The sequence below is a fragment of the Marmota monax genome, unplaced genomic scaffold (genome assembly GCF_021218885.2).
Source record: "Marmota monax isolate L192 unplaced genomic scaffold, Marmota_monax_Labrador192_F-V1.1 WCK01_AAM20220418_F8-fsc00021, whole genome shotgun sequence".
Taxonomy (NCBI): domain Eukaryota; kingdom Metazoa; phylum Chordata; class Mammalia; order Rodentia; family Sciuridae; genus Marmota; species Marmota monax.
The window spans coordinates 7,789,789-7,806,580 of NW_026695228.1; the positions used below are offsets into that span (position 1 = coordinate 7,789,789).

The 16,792-nt window shown below is 37.2% G+C and overlaps 2 pseudogenes; both read left to right on the top strand.

The window, feature by feature from the left end:
- The first annotated feature begins 323 nt into the window (after positions 1 to 323).
- LOC124087611 (mitochondrial import receptor subunit TOM5 homolog) lies at positions 324 to 512 on the top strand (annotated as a pseudogene).
- A 74-nt stretch (positions 513 to 586) lies between these two features.
- Positions 587 to 15,466, top strand: LOC124087612 (DCN1-like protein 2; annotated as a pseudogene).
- Positions 15,467 to 16,792: the final 1,326 nt, after the last annotated feature.

Genomic DNA, 16,792 nt, shown 5'->3' on the forward strand with positions numbered 1-16,792 from the left:
TTGTGATCCTCCTGCCTCAGCCTCCTGAGGTACTGGGCCCAGTCCTTATATTTAATTTTTTATTTTGAGATAAAAATCAAGCTATGTTGCTCACTCAGGCTAGCCTCAAACTTTCAATCTTTCTGCTTCAACCTCTTGAGTAGCTGTGATTATTGGTGTGCACAACCTTACCTTCCTGCCCTGAATTTCTTCATTTTCAGGTATAACTTCTACATGTGTTTTATAAATAAAATCTATAGTATGTGATCTATTTATGTCTGTAATGTGTACAGAGAATCATTCATTATTAAGAAAGACTTGAATTTGGAGGAGAGGAGAAGAGGATGTTGCAGCTGGAAGCTGATGAGACAAAGCGCCTGCTCAGGATCAAGAGCCTGGAGCTGAAGCTGGATCCGAAGGAGATGAAGCAGAAGATGTGCAAGGCCATGATCTTCTCCTTATGGAACTTCCTCATCTATGAGACCCTGCAGTGAGTCACTCCACTTATCTTAAAGGAACTGGACAGCATATGAAGATTGGGCATCACATGCATGATAAAGAACCCGCTTACAATTTTTCCTCCTATCTGCAGATGAATGGGTCCAGAATGGTGTAAGAGACTCTTTGATTTAATGGCCATAGACATTCTACTTTTTAAGAACAAGTTGGGCTATGGTAACTGGCCTTCATAGCTAAAATATACAATTGTTTGAGAAGTATGAGAAGATGTTTGTAGCCATAATGTGCCCTCTGCCTGTCATACTTGGCCTCCGTGAATGCTGGTATAATTGTAAATAGCATCAGACTCCAGTTTTATTAATTATAAGGGATCATGTCTGAAATGGCACTGTCTTGTCAGTCACTTCTGTGTACATTTTTTTTACTTCTGTTCAGAGTGTATTTGTGAAGAGTCCCTGTCAATTATGTCTTCTGAAGTCAGCACCCAACCACAATGACACTTAATCACAGGGCCACTAGTCTGTATTTTCAATAAACATAACAATTAAGAAAAAAAAGAGAAAGTACTGAATTCTCAGCAATTGATCTTCTCAATATGATTTTCTTGAAAGATTATATCCTTGATATTAAAAATTACGTGTCGTGTGAAAACAAGTGAAGATTGTAAATATATCAACTAGGTGTGCCATTTGAGCAAGCCACTTGAAAACTGGCTTTATGAATGACATGTAGCTTTATGTTCAGGCGATCCTTCATTAAAAAGACTGATGTAGAGACCTGTTCTCTCAATAGGAAAGAAACGCTTCAGTGGGGAGACTCAGTCATATTTGCTGCCCTTCATCCCCAACCCTTTTAAAAGGAATTTTTCCCCCTTGAGCTTTTTTGAAATATAATCAATAAAAATTGTGTGTACTTACTGTATAGAAGACATTTTGATATATGTATACATTACAAAATGATTACCCAACACACCTTACATAGTTACATGTGTGTGTGTATGTGTGTGCTGAAAACATTTATGATCTACTTTCTTAGCAAATTTCAACTATATTATGTAGTATTATTTTGTGTAGACAGCATGCTGTACAACTTTGGTACTCATTGACCAGCAAGGTCTGGGTGAGGAGGTTGGGGAGATGCTGGTAAGCAAAACAAAACAAAACAAATCAACTATTTATCTATTTATTTATTAGAGAAGTTTTAGGTTTACTAAAAAATTGAACAAAAATTAGAGAATTCCCAGATATCTACTACCCTACATATTAACAACATCCCTATCTATCACCAGTTCTCAGCAGAGAGAGAGAATAAATAAACCTACATTTATAAATCATTGTCACCCCAAAACCATACTTATATATTAGGGTTCACTCATAGTATGGAACACTCTATGGTTTAACAAATGTATAATGACATTTATCTACACTATGGTACCATACAGAACAGTTTCAGAGCTTTAAAAATATTATGTGTGTCACCTATCCATCATTCTTTCCTGCTAACCCCTGGCAATTGCTGACTTTTTACTTCTTTGTTTGTTGTTTACTGGCTCCAAGGTTTTGCCTTTTCTAAAATGTCATATAGTTGGAATCATGAGCCTGTAGCCTTTTCAGATTGACTTCTTTCACTTACTGTGTACTTGAGGTTCCTCTGTGTCTTTTCATGGCATGATAGTTCATTCTTGTTAATGCTGAATACTATTCCATTTTGTGGATGTATCACAGTTTACTACTCATCCATTCACCTAAAGAACACCTTGGTTGTTTTCAAGTTTTGGTAATTTTTTTTCCCAAATGGAATTACTTTTTCTTTTTAAAAAATATTTTTTTAGTTATACATGGACACAATATCTTTAATTTGTTTGTTTATTTTTATGTGGTGCTGAGGATCAAACCCAGTTCTTCACATGTGTGAGGCAAGCACTCTGCTACTGGGCCACAACCCCTGCCCCAAGTTTTGGTAATTTTGAATAAAGCAGCTATAAACATGATTGTGTAGGCATTTTGTAGACTTAAGTTTTTGTCTCCTTTGGGTAAATACCAAGGACCACGATTACTGGATAGTTTTCTAAAAATATGTTAAATTTTCCAAGAAACTGCCAGAATGTCTTTCAAAGAGGCTGTCTCATTTTACAATGAATGAAAATATCTGTTGCTCCACATCTTTGTCAGCATGTGGTATTATCAGTGTTTTGACCTTTGTAATAAATATTACTATCTTGTTTTAATCTGCTGTTCCCTAATGACATATGATGTGAAGAATCTTTTCAAATGTTTATTTGACATCTGTGTTTATCTTATTTGTTTATTTTTTCATTTATTTAGCAGTGCTGGGGATTGAACCCAGGGCCTCACGTATGCTAGGCAGGCACTCTACCACTGAGTTACATTCCCAGCTGTTTGTCTTATTGTTATTTTTTTAAATAGTTTTTTAGTTGTCAATGGACCTTTATTTTATTTATTTGTATGTGGTGCTGAGAATCAAACCCAGGCCCTCACACATGCTAGGCAAGTGCTCTACCACTGAGCTGAGTGTCTTTCAGATCTTTTGTCCATTTCCCCCAGATTAATTGAGGTACAAATGACAAATAAAAATTGTGTGTATTTAAGGTATCCAATGTGATTTTTTGACATACATACTCAATGTGAAATGACTATCAAGCTAATTAAATGTATTCAGTCTCTTCACAGTTACCTTTTTGTTTTGTGAGATCATTTAAAATCTACTTTCTTAGAAAAATTTAAATAGTTACTTAAGGCCTACTTTCTACTCAGTTTTGGTTTTTAAAATTTTTTTTAGTTATTAATAGACCTTTATTTTATTTATTTATTTTTATGTGATGTTGAGAATCAAACCCAGTGCCTCACACATGCCAGGCAAGTGCACTACCACTGAGACACAGCCCCAGACCCTCTATTTAGTTATCTTTGTTTTGTTTTTAAGATATCTTCTTAACAAATTTAAGATTTACTTTCTTAGCAAACTTTAAGTATAATTATTATTAACTGAAGTCACTAAGCTGCATATTAGATCTCTAAAATTTATTCATTCTGTATAACTGAATCTTTGTATCCTTTGACCAACATTTCCCTATTCCCCTTGCCTACCATCAGTCTCTGGAAAACAACATTCTAATCTTTTCTATGATTTTTTTTAGATCCCACATATACATGAGGTCATGCAGTATTTATCTTTCTGTGCCTGGCTTATTTCACTTAGCATAATATCTTCCAAGTTCATCCACATTTTGCAAAAAACAGGGCTGAATAATATTCTATGTTGTATGCATATATACATGTTTACATGTTACATTGTGATATATGTATCACATTTTCTTTATACAATCATCTATCCATGAGTTCTGAGGTTGGTACTATATATTTATAGTAATGCTACAATAAGTATGAGAATGAAGATTATTTTTTAGATATTATTTCCTTTGAATATATACTCAGAAGAGAAATTGTTGGGCCATATGTAGTTCTATTTTCTGGAGAAGCCCCATACTGTTTTTCATAATAGTTGCATTAATTTACATTCCCATTAACATTGTACAATAATTCTCTTTTCCGTGCATTTTCACCAATATTTAATTTTAATGTTTTGATAATATTCTAAGGTGTAACATAATATTTCCTCATATTGCTGATTTGCATTTTCCTGAGGATGTTGAGCCATTTTTCAAATATTTGCTGGTTGCTTGTATGTCCTCTTTAAAGAAATGTCTATTCACATCCTTTCCCATTTTGAATTGGGTTATCTGTTTTCTTGCTATCAAATTTCCTCAAATCCCTATTGTTCTTTTATTATTGTTGAGTTTTAAGGATTCTTTGTATAGTTTGAGTAACAGTGCTCTGACAGATGGCTTTTTTCTTTCTTTCTTTCTTTTTATCCCTATTCCTTTTTATTTAATGTTTTGAGGCAGAATCTCACTAAGTTGCTTAGTGTCTTGCTACGTTGCTGAGACTGGGCTTGAACTTGCTGTCCTGCTTCAGCCTCCTGCGCTGCTGGGATTACAGACATGCACCACTTTACCTGACTGTCAGATGACTTTTGCAAATATTTTCTCCCAATCTGTGGTTTGACGTTTCACTTTCTCGACAGTGTCTTTCACAGAAGTTTTAGTAAAATCCAGCTTATCAATTTTTCTCTTCATAGAACATTTCTTTGGTGTCATATCTAAAATGTCATCATGATGCCCCAAGGTCATCTGGATTTTCTCCTATGCTACCCTTTAAGAGTTTTATAGTTTTGTGTTTTATTTTTAGTGGTGTGGTCCACTTTGAGTCATTTTTCTGTTATGGGTTAAAGTCTGCCTAGATTTTTTTTTTGTATTTTGATATCCAGTTGTTCCAGCATCATTTGTTGAAAAGACTGTTTTCTCCCTTATAATAATCTTGCTTCTTCAACAGACTAGTTGACTGTATTTATGTGGCTCTATTTCTGGGATGTTTATTCAGCTCCATCAATCTATTTGTCTTTTCTTTTGCCAAAACCACACAGTAAGTGTTTTGGTTACTGTAACTTGATAAAAATGCATTTTTCTATTTGTTTATTTATTTCTGCTAAAGATTGAACCCAGGGCAAGTTAGGCAAGTCCTCTATCACGGAACTGCATTCCCAGTCCCTTATAGTAGTTCTTTTTAAAAAATTTATATTTATTTTTTAGTTATATTGGACACAATATCTTTGTTTTATTTTTATGTGGTGCTGAGGATCGAACTCCGTGCCTCATGCATGGTAGGTGAGCGCTCTACCTCTGAGCCACAACCCCAACCCCCTTATAGTAGTTCTTGAATTTGAGTAGTGTCCGTTTTCCAAATTTGCTCTTCTCTAATATTGTATTGGTTATTCAGGATCATTTGGCTCTCCATATAAATTTTACAATTGGTTTGTTGATTTCCACACAAAACATGTTAAGGTTTTGATTAGGTTTATGTTGACTCTCTAGGTCAGAATGGGAAAACTGATATCTTGACAATATTGAGCTTTCTTATTTGTGAAAATGGATTGTCTCTGCATTTATTCCATTTTTCTTTGATTTTTAAAATTAGCATGTAAAGTTTCCTGATATACATTTTATTGCCACCCCCCCCCCCTTTGTGGTGTGGAAAATTGAACCCAGAATCTCATGAACACTAGACAAGCGTTCTAACCACTGAGATACACTCCCAGCCTCCTTCCCTTTTTAAGGTATGTATATTGAAAGACATGTATGCACTGACTGCAAATTGACTGTGTTTTTTTCCAGTTATTACTTTATTACTCTTCTTACTTAACATGGTAAATAAAACATAACCAAGGTATTGATGAATTTTGAAGTTTCCAATAATACCAATTAGGTGGTGATGATTCATCTATAAATGGTAGCAACTTTTGATCAAGAACAACTCAAAATTTATAGCTCATCCCCAACAATGGCCATCACAAATTATCCCAGCATTGATAGTTAAAGCACTTCACAATTATATATCTCTTTTGTGAAGCTAGAAAGTCAGGTGAAATAATTTTTAAAAAATTTTTTTAGTTGCTGATAGACCTTTATTTTTATTTATTTATATGTAATGCTGAGAATCAAACCCAGTGCCTCACACAGGCCAGGCAAGTAAGTGCATTACCAATGGGCCACAGCACCAGCCCGTTAATATATGTGTATTTAATTAGAGAAAGGGTCTTGCTAAGTTGCTTTGTGCCTCTCTAATTTGCGAAGGCTGGCTTTGAATTCCAGATCCTCCTACCTCAGCCTCCCTAGCTGCTGGCATTATAAGCATGCACCACCATGTCCTGTGGAGAAATGAGATTATTTAAGGTTACTTAAGATACCATCAGTACGACCAATGTGGCAGTATCTGAGTGCTGTTCATTGTGATTTTCCACAGAGCAGTAGTTCTCAACCTTGGCAGCACACTGAAATCACTAAGGGAGCTTTTTTTTTTTTTTTCATATTTACTTTTTAGTTGTAGGTAGATACCCAATATCTCTATTCCATTTTTTTTTTTTTAATGTAGTGCTGAGGATTGAACCCAGTGCCTCATGCGTGCTAGGCAAACTCTCTACCACTGAGCCACAAACCCAGCCCCACTAAGGGAGTTTTAACAATACCAACAGGTTACCACCTCCAAAGATGGTAGTTATAACTGGTCTGAAATGTGGCCTAGTGAATGGAATTCTAGAAGATTCCTTAATGGTTCTCATGTGCAGTCAAGGTTGAGAAGCACTGCCATGGAGAAAAAAAGAATATCTGACAAGTTCTGAAATATTTACTAAATGCCCATTTTAAAAGTTTAGAATTAGGCCAGTTCAGACAAGTGATGTTGACAAATGTCTAGAATAGCTAAGATAGTCTTAGAGGTAGTATTTAGGGTATATTTTTATTACTAATTTTAGGTTTCTAAGGGCCATGATGTTAAGGTTAACATAAGTAAACAATCATGCAGAAATAATTCCAAAACAAATGGGTGGGTAATCCCAGCTACTCAAGAGGCGGAGGCAGTAGGATTACAAATTGGAGAGCAGCCTGGGCAATTTAGCGAGACCCTGTCTCAAAAGAAAATTTGGGTGGGTGGGAGGGTACTGGAGATCGAAGCCAGGGGAACTTATCACCAAGCTATATCTCCAGACTTTTATTTTTTCTTTCTTTCTTTCTTTCTTTCTTTCTTTCTTTCTTTCTTTCTTTCTTTCTTTCTTTCTTTCTTTCTTTCTTTCTTTCATTCTTTCTTCCTTCCTTCCTTCCTTCCTTCCTTTCTTTCTTTCTCTCTTTTTTTCTTTCCTTCCTTTCTTCCTTCTTTCCTCCCTCCCTCCCTTCCTTCCTTCCTTCCTTCCTTCCTTTCTTCCTTCTTTCTCTCCTTCTCCTGTTCCTCCTCCTCCTCCTCCTCCTTCTTTTTCTTCTTCTTTTTTTAATCTTGAAACAGAGTCTCACTAAATGGCAGAGGGCCTTGCTTACTTGCTGAGACTGGCCTCCAATTTGCACTTCTCCTGCCTTAGCCTGGGCAGTCACTGGGATTATAGGCATGCACCACCATACCTGGCTCCCTGTCTCAAAATTAAAAGTTAAAAAGATTGGGGATAGGTCTCAGTGGTATGAGCCTGAGTAAAATGGCCTAGCATGAATAAAGCCCTAGTTTAGATGCCCAGTACCACACACAAACACACAAGAAACAAAACAAAATAAAACACTGTTAAAAGAATGGAAACCCAAACCACAGATTCAAATAAAATATTTGCAAAGTACAATTATAATTAAAGGTTATATCTAGAATTTGTTGAGAACAATTAAATACCACAATTAAAATATGGGCAAAAGCTGTGAACAGTTCACCAAAGAAGATATATTAATGAAAAGATGCTCAATATCATTAGTCCTTAAGAAAATTAAAATAAAAATGAATTAGCAGGCACACCTATCAAAATGGATAAAAGACTAACAATGCTAACTATTAGCAACAAAGTGAAAAAAGCAATATTTTCCTGCACTTCTGGTAATGTGAAGTATACTATCCACTTTAGAAACTGTCAATCTAATTAACAATCAGAGATTTTCCAAAGAATAAATATTTGTTTGGGAATGACAGAACATTGAATGGGAATACTCATGCCACTGTGAATTATGGACATATTCAAGGAGGCTGAAGCAAGATGTTTCTAAAGGCAAAAAGAAAATTTTACATAAGTTACATGGATACAGGGTTCTTGGTTTTGGAGACCCCACTCAGGAGTTGGTGTCAGTTCATTGGTAGAAGTGCTATTACTGGGCAATTGATCTGTCAAAAGCATCTTGTCTAGGGCTGGGGCTGTAGCTCTGTGGCAGAGTGCTTGCCTCACATATATTAGGCACTGGGTTTGATCCTCAGCACCATATAAAAATAAACAAATAAAATAAAGGTATGCTGTCCATCTACAACTACAAAATTTTTTTTTAAAAAAAGCATCTTGTCTAAATTGTTGTAGTCTTTAAGAATGTTAAAGATAGACTTTGTTAAATCTGTGCATATGTGTGAAGCATGTAAAGCATGGGGTGCTTGTACAATGAGAAGGAATTTCTTGTGGGTCGTTAGAATATCCTTGAAAAAGTACTTATCTGATGAGAGGTGGGAGGGAAAGGGAGAGAGAAGGGAAATTGCACGGTAATGGAAGGAGACCCTCAGGGTTATACAGTGGAGGGGGTAGAGAGAGAGGAGGGGAGGGGAGGGGAGAGGTGGGGAGGGGGGAGGGGGGATGATGGGAAAGGCAGCAGAGCACAACAGACACTAGTATGGCAATTTGTAAATCAATGGATGTGTAACTGATGTGAATCTGCAATCTGTGTATGGGGTGAAGGTGGGAGTTCATAACCCACTTGAATCAAAGTGTGGAATATGATATGTCAAGAAATTTGTAATGTTTTGAACAACCCACAATAAAAAATTAAAAAAAAAAAAGTACTTATCTGAAACAGTCAGGCATTAGCCCTCACACTTCATTATTTCTCAGCTTGAATTTTGTCTGGGTCTGATAAGAATGATTTCATCTTGGTGTTATTAACTTTCTCCAAACTAACTAGGCAATTTCTTAGAAGTCAAACACATACCTTCTATATGGTCCTGCCATCCCAGTCCATCAGGGGAGATGAAAGTATATATTCAAAGAAAGTACATAACAAAGATTTCTATAAAAATGTGCACAGAAACTTTATGTAATTACAAAACATGTAAATAACACAAATATCTACCAACAAATAATGGATAAACAGAGTGTAGTAAATCCATACTATGAAATATTACTCCACAATGAAAAACAGTGGATTGTTGATATGCTCTACCTTGTGTACCTCTAAAATAATTATGCTGAGTCAAAGAAGCAGGGCATAAAAGATTATAGACTTATGATTTAATTTTCACAAAATTCTAAGGTATAAATTAATATATATTGACCAGAGAGCAGGGCAGTGGTTATCTTGGAGAGGGTAGGAAAGAGATAGAAAGCAATGTTACAAAAGGGTACAAGGAGACTTTTGTCATTCCCAAAAGATAGATATATAGTGGTGTATTGTGTATATACACCCATGTACTTACAATATGGTACGCTTTGAAAGTTTATTACATATCAAGTGTACCTCAATAAAGCTATTTAAAATTCAACTATAATTATTTAGTGAGATTTCAGGGTGTAGAAGAGAAATGTGGTTAATTTACCATAATTAACAGAAAATCCAATTATCTAACTTTTCAGAAAATCTTATTCTTGCCAGTCATGGTGGCACACACCAGCAACTCAGGAGGCTGAGGCAGGAAGATCACAAATTTGAGATCAACCTGGGCAACTCAGAAAGACCCTGTCTCAAAGTAACAAATTTAAAAAGAGCTGGGGATGTAACTCAGTGATAGAATGCTCCTGAATTCAATCCTCAGTACCAATAAGTAAATAAATAATTTTAAAAATTAAAAATTCTGTTCTCATTTCAAAAAATCATTCTCAGCTGGGTGCAGTGGTACATGCCTTTAATCCCAGTGGTTTGGGAGGCTGAGGCAGGATGATCACAAGTTCAAAGCCAACCTCAGCAACTTAACGAGGCCCTAAGCAACTTAGTGAGACCCTATCTCAAAATAAAAAATAAAAAGAGCTAGGGATGTGGCTCATTCTCATTTTCTTTATCAGTCATTAATATTTTTGTTCACTTATGTCCTATCTTGTTTTCTAATCTAAGTAAGTTCTGGGTTGGCACAAGGGCACAAGGAAACTTTTGTCTTTTAGGGATGGGTCCCAATGCAAAGAATTACCAAGGGTGGTTGGAATGTTATTGCCTAAGGATTAATTTCTCAGTTGAATCAGGTACAGATCTGTCCCTGAAGCAAGAGAACAGACTAAGCAATGTTCCAGGTTCTTTTTGACAGATTCATTAAATAGTCATATTATTACTGGTTAATCTTAAAAATAAAGGAGGCAGGTAAATGAAATAGTGGGTCTTGGCATTTGAAAATTCATATGTACTCCCATTTCTGTCCCTTATCCAAATCACAGTTATATCTGAAACAGACCTTGATTCTACAGTCTCTGGGATGGGTGGAGTGAGCATGAAATGATGTGCACATGTAAAATATGCCTAAGACATGTGAAAACATGTCAGAGGCACACCTATACCATGATTGATGGATGTAAATTTGAATTCTTTTCCTTAGAATTGCTGTAATCATGCATCACTTCTTTTAATAAAAGGAGCCTCTGGTTTTACCAGTTACATTTTACTTAAACCCCATTAGGCAGATAATGTTTTCAGTTTAAAATGTTTTTGTTTTCATAGTGAGTAGGAGAGTCCCAAAATGACCAGGAAATTTTCCAGAGTATAATTTAGAAAGAGAAACTCCCAGATCTCAAAAATAGAAACCAGAAGTCTTCAGGCTGGAATAGCACCTTACAAATGAAGTGAAGCAATTTATTAAGTTATCAAAGGGGACTGGGATTGTGGCTCAGTGGTAGAGCACTCACTTAGCACGTGTGAGGCCCTGGGTTCGATCCTCAGCACCACATAAAAATAAATAAAATAAAGGTACTGTGTCCAACTACAACTAAAAAATAAATATTAAAAAAAAAAGTTGTCAAAGGAATCAGGAAGGAAAAGAAAGGAAGAAAATTGGAGAAAATGAGCTCCTTAAGTGTAGACATACAAATGATCAATAGTACATGAAAAAATGTTCAGCACAATCAGTCATTAGGAAAATGCAAATTCAAACCACAAGATACTACTTCACCTGTACTAGGATGAATAAAATCAAAATGTCAGATATTAACAAGTGCTGAAAATATGAGCTAGTCACAAAAGACCACGTATTGTATGATTCTGCTTATATGAAATGTCCAGAAGAGACATTTCTGTCTATAGAAAGCTAATTATTATTTTTTTATTTTTACTCCTGGGGATTGAATGAAAGGGTGCTTAACCATTGAGCCACATTCCCAGCCCCTTTCTTTAATCTTTTATTTTGAGACAAGGTCTCACTAAGTTCCTTAGGACCTTATTAAGTTGCTGAGGCTGTGGGGGCTGGGGTTGTGGCTCAGTGGTAGAGTGCTCACCTACCTAGCACGTGAGGGACCCTGGGTTCAATCCTCAGCACCACATAAAAACAAAATAATGAGGGGCTGGGATTGTGGCTCAAAGGTAGAGCACTCGCCTCGCATGCATGAGGCACTGGGTTGGATCCTCAGCACCACATAATTATAAAATAAAGACGTTGTGTCCACCTATAACTAAAAAATAAATATAAAAAAATAAAATAAAGATATTGTTTCAGCTACAACTAAAAAAAAAAAGTTGCTGAGGCTGGCCTTGAATTTACCATCCTCCTGAGATTACAAGCGTGTGCCACTGCCTGGCCAGAAAGCTGATTACTCATTTTTCAGGGCTGGGGAGGAGTGGAAGGATCAGAGAGTGGTAGCTAAAAACTACAGGGCTTTTTAGGGGGTGATGAAAATGTTCTAAAATTGTTTGCAATGATGATTGCACATTTATTAAAAATTGTTGAGGGCTGGGGATGTGGCTCAAGCGGTAGCGCGCTCACCTGGCATGCGTGTGGCCCGGGTTCGATGCTCAGCACCACATACAAAGATGTTGTGTCCGCTGAAAAACTAAAAAATAAATATTAAAATTCTCTCTCTCTTTAAAAAAAAATTGTTGAATTGTATACTTTAAGTGTGTGAATTATATAGTAAGTTGTTATTTTTAAGATCACATATTGTATGATTGCATTTATATGAAATGTCCACTCAAATCCATAGAGAGAAACAGTAGTTTAGTGTTTGACAGGGAAAGAATAGCAGAAAAGGGAATTGAGAGAGATGGTTCAAAGGTGTGGAATTTCATTTTGAGGAGATTTAAACATTCTGGAATTAGAGAGTAATGATGATTGCCCAACTTGTGAATATACCAAACACCACTGTTGGCACCCTTAAAATAGTGAACTTTATGTTATATGAATTTCGTTTCAATAATGAATTATATCTTTTTTTGAGATACTGAAGAAGTTTAAAGATCGTATACACTTCTGTCTAAGGTGAGCTCATTAAGTAACTGAGTTATTCATTAAATTGGATTGACATATCCCAAAAAATCTAAGTAAAAGCTATGTAGTTTTCCTAGTTTTTCACTGCTCTCCCTTACAGTGATTATAATACATCATTCTATATTCTTTAAATGACCATGCTTATTTAAGGAAGAGTAAAAACTTAATCTCTATTCTAGAGCATGTTTAATTAATGTGATTATGTCAAATCTGAGGCAGTTTTTAAAATAATTTATGGGACATTAAAGAAACTTCAATGGTTATAATTTTCAGATTTATTTGGCCTAAAGACTGACTTATTTTCTACATACATATATGTTCAAAAATGGAAGAACAAATTATGGTAATTTTTGGCTTTGGAGTCCTTCCCTTGGTTCACATCATAACAAAGCTCTTTTTACAGTTCGGACAAAGATCACTTTGGAGTGAGTCAATGTCAAATTGATACTAAGTTACAAGTATTATAGTTTTATTACAGCTAACATGGAGTGACACATAATGGCAGTATAGTTCTAAATAATTAGATGGTAGAAGTTATTATTATGTTTTTTTCTTTAATAAAGCTTTTTGTCTGATGATTGTGTATATTTAAACCTATGCGGCTGTTTGATGGACTGTTATTGTTTTAGAAACTTTTTAAAAATATATATTTTTAGTTGTTGATGGATTTTTATTTTATTTGCTTATTTATATGTGGTGCTGGGAATCGAACCCAGTGCCTCACACATAGGAGACAAGCGCTCTACCACTGAGTTACAACTTCAGCCCATTTTAGAAACGTTTTGAAGTTTCTACCTTTATAGGTAGGGAACACTTGGAAGTTCCTTACAGTTTTGAGTAAGAAATGCATTTACTGAATTGAAAAATGTTATATTTAAATCCCAATGACTTGGGGAGCTGAGCCAGGAGGATCCTAAGTTTGAGGCCAGCCTCAGCAACTTAGCAAGGCCCTAAGCAACTTAGGAAGACCCTGTCTCAAAGTGAAAAATGTCCTAAGAATATAATTGAATAATTTGGGTATGATGGTACATGCCTGTAATCACAGTGACTTGGGAGGCTGAGGCAGGAAGGTCACAAGTTCAAGGCCAGCCTCAGCAACTTAGCAAGCCCCTAAGCAACTTAGTGAGACCCTGTTTCAATTTTTTTTTTTTTTAAAAAGGGGGTGCTGCGGAGCCAGCAAGCATGACCCGTAAGATGGAGACAGAATTGGGATTAATGAGATTCAGCAATTCTATGACGATCTGAGGCTGGACCCCACCAGCATCAGCGTTCTGGTCATAGCATGGAAGTTCAGGGCTGCCACTCAGTGTGAATTCAGCAGGAAGGAATTCATGGACACATGACAGAGCTGGGGTGTGACAGCACCGAGAAGCTGAAAACCTTTCTGCCCAGCCTAGAGCAAGAGCTGCAGGACTCCGTGAAGTTCAAGGACTTCTACCAGTTTACCTTCACCTTTGCTAAGAACCCTGGGCAAAAGAGCCTAGGTTCAGCTCCATTTCCCAATGGGAGAGCTTGTCCTCAGTAAGACTAGTAGAATGTAGACCTCACTTAGGGTTCTTCCTAAGTGGTGAGGATGTAGGCTTATGAACAGGACGAGATAATCAACTTAGCATTACCCTGCGAGTCCCCTAGATTTAGAAATGGCTGTTGCATATTGGAAATTAGTGTTTTGGGGAAGGTTTAAATTTTTAGATCTTTGGAACAACACATTCCTGCTGGAACATCACAAAAGATCAATTCCATGGGACACTTGGAACCTTCTGCTAGATTTTGGAAACATGATTGCAGATGATATGTCTAACTATGATGAAGAAGGAGCATGGCCTGTCCTCATCGATGACTTTGTGGATTACACATGGCCAGTGCTCACAGGTGAAAACACACCTGAAGGTGAAGCTAGATCCAGAGCCAGCCTACATCCTGCAGGGCACACTAGGGTGGTGCTGTGTGCTTTGCTGCCAGTCTCGTGCAGGGGTCGGCATGCTTGGTGTAGCTGCTGCTTTAGGAGATTGCTATCTGATGCAGGTTCAAGGTGAACATCAGCAGTTACCAAATCGCACCCCAGTCACATTGTGATCACAGTATAGAGCCGTGTCTGTCCTGGGATGATGTGGTTATGTGCATGTCAGATGGCCAGTGCCAGGATGCAGGCTCACCTAGGGACCCAGCGCTGTTCCTCCTGGGGTTGTGCTGTCTCTCTGGTTTGGATATTTGTTCTCTCAGGATGTTTATCGAAACCCATTTTATATTTAAGGCCCGGTTGCAGTCTGCAGTGGTGGCGTGTGTGGGCATGACTCCAGCAAGATCAGACTGTTGTCCTTTTAACAATGCTATTTCAACTTCCTGAGAAGTTCCGTACTTTTAATATATTTTATTTAAAAAGACATTTTTCCATTTTCCTTTTTGAGTGGTGAATTACAAATTTAAAATCAAATGCACTTGTCCCTTTCACCTGTCTGCAGTCCCACAGTGCCCAGGGTCTGGCCCTTCTTACAGCCATCCTCTAGTGGAAGCAAAGCCCACTCCTGGAACCCTCATCTCTTTTGCAAGCTGCAGCCTGAGTTTAACGCCCTCTCACTGGCTGCTCACGAGTCAGCCTGGCCTAGAGCCACTCGTGGCAGGTGTAGAGGCCTGGAGGTGGCCACTCTCCTGCTGTTGAGCTTCAAACAGCACTGTGCTGACCTGACCGCGCATTTACAAGACCTTGTGCCACAGTGTGCCTTGCTGCCCTCCTGCAGCATGCCATGGAGCAGATGGGCAGGGCTCTCCGGGCCATCTCCAGTGTCCTGTGCACAGCTGTGCACCTGGAACCTGCTCTATGCTTAGCTTCTGTGTGGACATGCCATACAGCCTTAGGGAGCAGCCCCTCGCAGCCTGAGGACCATGTGCCCTGCAATGTGGGGAACTACCAGTGCTGCAGAGTGGAAGCCTTGAAGAGGGCAGCAGGGATGGAGGCCTGGAGGGCGGGGCTGGTCTGCCCAGGACGGCCCATGTGACCTTTCTCAGGCTCTCTTGCCCTGTCTGTGAAAGAGGAAACAGCCATCTCTAAGTCTAACTCAGCATTTCTTCAATAAAATAAACTCTGGCTTTAATAAAAACCCAAGAAGCAGTACAGCACCCCCCTAGGCTGCCTGGACTCTTGTATAATTGTTCTGTTCAGAAATGTTTGTAGAATTCAGTGGGTAAGTGAGGGAGGCCCGCAGTCCTTCTGTGTTTAAGTTTTTAAGTTCTATGGGACTGTCGATAGATACTGAAGTGTTGGTATCTGTCTAATACTGATATTGAAGTGAAGTTGGTCAGACTTCAAAAACTTGTGTTCTGCTGCTTCCATTAGTCACACTTTTGATTCCTACATGCTGTGAAGATGCTAAGAACTTCAAAACACCACAATAAAGTGTTTTCCCCAGAAAAAAAAATTAAAAAAAGGGCTGAGACTGAGGCTCAGTGGTTAAGTGCCCTTGAGTAAAATCCCTGGTACAAAAAAAAAAATTATATACCCCCCACACACATACACACATATACACACATAAACATACACATACATACACACACATATATGTATACACAAGTACAAATATATATACATACATATGTATATATATATGCACATATGTGTGTGTGTGTATGTATATATATATATATACACATACACACACATATGTGCATATATATATATATATATATATACATACATACACACACACACTGAATAAATATGCAAAGTTCTGTGTTCGTGGTACCACTATTTCCGTATTAAAAAATCATATGGTAAGCAGTCTACATTTCTTTGCTTTTTTTGGTACTGGGGATTGAATGCAGGGTCACTTAGCCTCTGAGCCATATCCTCAGCCCTTTTTGTTTTTTATTTTGAGACAGGGTCTCATTAAGTTACTCAGGGCCTCGCTAAGTTGCTGAGGCTGGCTTTGAATTTGCAATCCTCCTGCCTCAGCCTCTTGAGCCACTGGGATTGCAGACATGCATCTCTGCACTTGACCCTTATTTATTTTTTATTTTGTGACAAGGTTTGCCAAAAGGCATTAAGTTTATTTTGACATATTTGTACAAGAATATACTCTGTGGCCATAGATTGATACTTACCATGGAAAGATGTCCAAAAATGTATTGTTGGTGGGAAAAATAGGTTATCAAATAGTATTTATAGACTAATTCCATTAAAATTACATATAGATTATACTTTCCTATATTTTCTGAATTTTTTTCAATGAACATAATGCATGTTACATTTACATTAATAAAAATCTTGAAGAAAAAGATACCTTTGTCATGAATGGTTACTTTTCTCTCCTCAACTTCTTTAACTA